This window comes from Asparagus officinalis, chromosome 4 (assembly GCF_001876935.1).
Source record: "Asparagus officinalis chromosome 4, Aspof.V1, whole genome shotgun sequence".
Taxonomy (NCBI): Eukaryota; Viridiplantae; Streptophyta; class Magnoliopsida; order Asparagales; family Asparagaceae; genus Asparagus; species Asparagus officinalis.
In genome coordinates, this window is record NC_033797.1 from 38981208 (window position 1) to 38985796 (window position 4589).

Below are 4589 nucleotides of genomic sequence, written 5' to 3' on the forward strand. Positions count from 1 at the left end.
CGTTACATGCACTCAAAATCTTGTCTTAGATATTGTCCACTTAGTTCTTTGTAACCCAAATATGATCATAACGTGAATTCAGTTGGCTTGGGGATAGCAACCATGAAAAATGGGTGGGCGGTTGGAAAGATAGAACAAGATTGTTAGAGCATGTTTGGCAATTTGGTCAGAATGGATTATAATCCACTTTCTTGGGAATATAATCCACTTTTGCATATTTGGTATCCACATTTTGAGTGGATTATTTTGGATTATAATCAACCAGCAAATAACCTATGATTCCTAGTTTTCTCTGGTGGATTATAAGCCCCATGTTTGACTGAGTAAATACCAAAACGCCTACTACTCTTTCCATCCCTTTCTTTCTCTCGTACTTCTAAGAGCATTTTGGTCATTTTACAAAAAGCATATGAATTATAAACTACTCTCTTTGACAAACACCTAAAGTTTTAATCCGGTTGGGTTATAGTCTACCAATGAATTATAACCCAAGTGGATTATAATATAGGGACTAGGATTGCCAAACATGCCCTCGATATGAGAGATCTCCTATGTTTTCTTTCCATTCTGCATCATTTGCTTCACCAGGTGCTATTATTAATGCTATTTAATGCATTTGATGTGTGGTCCATTTAATGCTATATTTCATATGGTTCTCTTCCCATTTTTTTACTATTGCTTCACCTATATATATGGATGACATGTAAGATACCTTCACAAGCATGACATCAGAAGTAGTTGTCTCTTGGTGTTTTTGTAGAGTTCGTGGACTGTTGTTTTTGAACTATTTTCTTTGACTAGAAAGATTGGATAATATCTTCAAGGTCAATTTTTCTATTTTTCTTCAGATATCCTGTATTATTTTTGGCTTATAGACCTCATGTGTACTGCAAAATTGCAAATCTTTTTCTTATTGATCATACTTCATGCTAGTCAAAAAGTCCCAATTGATGGTGGAAATAATTGGGTGCTTGATGTACTTTAAATTAAGGGTAAATTGCATCGGGCTTCCCAAAAATAAGAATTTGAGCATAAAACTCCCTCATCTTTTTGGGCAAGCATAAGACTCCTTTGACCCAAAGAACCATGCATTCACCCCCTAGCCCATGTAACTTTTTATAAAATTCCAAAAGTACCTTTTTCGTTTTCTTTTTGCCTCTTTTTCTCTCTTTTTCCCTGCTTTCCTTCATTCTCATTTCTTCCATGAACTGATAGACCTCTCGTCTTCAACCTCTCTCATCTCTCCTTTCTCCTCTTTCATGTTCTTTCTTTCTTCATTCTTTTTTTCTCTCATTTTTGCTTCTTTTATTATCTCTGATTTTCCTTCTGATTTATCCTATGGACCCATGAACCTCTCTCATCTCCAATCTCGTTATCTCTTCTCCTCTTCCATCTTCTCTCCTCTTCCACCACTAAAATTTCCTTCGCTATCACCTATTTTGTATGATGTCATCATTTCTCCTCCTTGTCATCCCCTCAAGAATATCTCAAGAGTTATTTCCATCCACCACGTCATCGTCATCATTCGCTAAAGTTGTTGCTTTATTATTTTTTATCTTATTAAATATTAGTGCACTGCTAAAAATGAAAAATGATGTGAGGGAAAAATGTTAGAACATGACGAGATTGATCAATTTTTCCTACTATGAATTAATTTATCATTGTACCAGTAATATCCAAATTAATACATTTAACTTTTGACTTTGTTAAAAAAGAGAAGAACAAAAAACAAAAAACAAAAAACAAAAAAAAGAATTTAATGATAATTATCTGTGGCAAAACAAAAAGTATTGGTCGTGGAAGGAGGGGGGGGGGTGCGAAAATTGTTACCTTTAACAGTTTCGTTCATAAAACTGTCAAGGAAGGTGACAGGAGTACGTAAGAGGGTAGATGGTGAGGAGAAGTGGTGGTGGTTGAGGAAGCAGGGAAAATGGAGAGAGTTTGGAGAGAATTATTACTCTTATATTTTTATTCAGGAACTATTACATTTATCTAAAACTTCTTTTTTTTTTATTAAATTGTTGCATTTTACGTTCATCAAATCTATGCTACGTAATGTTACTTTTGATTATGACTTGTTTTTCATTTTCTATAAAATTGTTGTTGATTTTTCATAAGATGTTACCAGCGTTCATAAAACTATTACTTATTGTACATAATATGTTTCCTTTATTTTTTAAACCGTTACCTTTGTTCATAATAAAAGTGATTTCTATTGTACATAAAATGTTACCTTTATTTTTTAAACTTTTATCTTTATTCAACTATTATATATAATAGGTTACCTTTATTTTTTGAACTTTTACCTTTGTTCATAAAATTGATACCTATTGTATATAGTAGGTTACCTTTATTTTTTAAACTTTTACATTTGTTTATAAAAGTTTAATCTTATTGATTAAAACCTTTTGCATGCTCAAGTCTATGTTATGAAATGTCGTATATGTTCATAGATTGTTATATATGTTCACAAATATCTACCTTTGTTAATAAAATTTTTTGTCACTGTTTTAAAAAACCTCCGCCTAGTCCGCTTAGGCGTACGCCTAGGCCTAGGCGATACCTAGGCCGTCTAACTAGCGTCTAGCACCTAGCGCCTAGGCGGTATTTATGCTGCCCACCTAGATTTTACGAATGTTTAGGGAAGCATTGTCTGTTTACGTGGATTGCACCATGTAGGCCTTGGTTGTGATTTTATATGTTGTAGCCTACATATCCTCCAAACTCCATTAACCTTCAAATATGAACACCTCCACTACCTCTGACCTTCAGCAAAACCTCATCGACCACCACTTAAATGAAGAAAAAAATCCGCCTAAACATCATTCCGGCATCTAAGTTTTTTATAATGTTGACATTCACTATCAATTATTATAATTAAAAATAAAAAAAGAAAACATCTTAGGCTCTAGCCTTGTTAATTATTATTTTGGCTATTTAGTATCTAAATATGCATAATTTATTGTGGAACTAATATTGTTATCTTTTTTTAAAAATTTATATGAATCTAATACATATTTTTATCAATTATTATAATTAAATAATTTAAAAATAGTCAAAAGCCTAGGCGTACGCCCAAGGGTCTAGGCGGTAGGCGCTCGCTCAAACGTGTAGTCTGCCTAGCATCTTCTGTAACATTGTCGAGCTCCCCCGATCTCTGTAACTACTAATAAGGTAAATAGTACTTCTTAAATATCCATTTAAGTTAGTTAACAACAATAACTTAAACTTAAGAAGGGTAAGTTAACAGTAAGTTTAAGTTTAAGTTAAGTTTAAGCTAACAGTAAACTTAAGTTTAAATTTAAGTTTTAAGTTAATATTAAGTTTTTTGTTGATGGTAAACTTAAGTTTAAGTAAACAATAAACTTAAGTTAACAATATTTTAGTTAACAATAAACTTAAGTTTAAGTTTATTGTTAACTTAAACTTAACAATAATTTATAAGTTAACAGTAATTTGAGTTGAGAATGAGTTTTTCACTGTTGAGATGAACTTATAATTTGAGTTGTATCTTCAAGTATCATAATTAAAAAAGAAAAAAAAAACGACCAGAAACCGCTTAGGCGCCCGCCTAAACGACTAAGTGCTGGACACCAAGTCCGACGCCTAGAAGCGCTCAATGTTTAATGTAACATTGCTTTTTGTCTATATTCATAAAACGATTACTTCTATTCATAATATCATTACCTTTGTTGATTTTAGATGATGCTATTTCTACGGATTATGCTATAAAATGTTATTTTTCTTCATAAACGGGTGAAGATGCAGTGTAGAGACATGACGGAATATAAAGAGAGCCAGCAGAGGGAAGAGAGAGTCCGGAGGAGGAGAGGAGGTAAAAGGAACAAATGGATGGAGGAGGAGAAGAATAGACTATGAAGAAGGAGAAACAGAGGTAGGGGAGGAGGAGGAGGAGAGATAGTGGAGGAAAGTCATGAGACAGAAGCCTAGACGACGAATGAGAAGAAAGGGAGGTGGGGGAGGAGGAGGATGAGAGATAGTGGAAGAAAAAAAATATGGGATGGAGGACCATGATAGATGTCAAAGAAGAAGAAAGAGATGGGGTGGAGAAGGAGAAGGGGCGGACAAGGAGGAGAGGTCACAATAGAAGAGGAGAATAGATGGCGGAGGAAAAGGAAGGGAAGAAGGGAGGAGAGGATGAGGCGAAGGAGGATAAACGATGAAGAAGAGAGAGGAGTGCCGGTAGAGGAGAGGCATCGGTGACATTAAAAGATAGGCAATGATGGAGGAAAAGACAATAGTAGAGGAGGAGAGAAGATGAGAGACGAGAGAGATGAAAATGAGATAAGAGAAGTGATGTGAGAGAGGTTCATGTGTTCATGGGGAAATTTGAAGGAAAAAAGGAGGTAAAAAAGGAAAGAGAATTTTAAAAATGAAGAGAGAGAGAGAGAGAGAGAGAGAGAGAGACTCGTGGATTCATGAAAGAAATGAGAAGGAAGGAGGGAAAAAAGAGAGGTAAAAAGAGAACGAAGAAGAAGGTACTTTTGAGAGTTTTTGACAGTTCACCTAAGCTAGGGGTAGAAGCATGGTTGTTTAGGTCTAAGAAGTCTTATGCTTGCCCCCCTAAA

At 34.5% G+C, this 4589-nt stretch overlaps 1 protein-coding gene across 1 annotated transcript in view; it reads left to right on the top strand.

Annotated features, from left to right (window-relative positions):
* Window positions 1–4589, top strand: part of LOC109838538 (protein transport protein SEC23-like) — a 21032-nt gene that overhangs the window by 10581 nt on the left and 5862 nt on the right.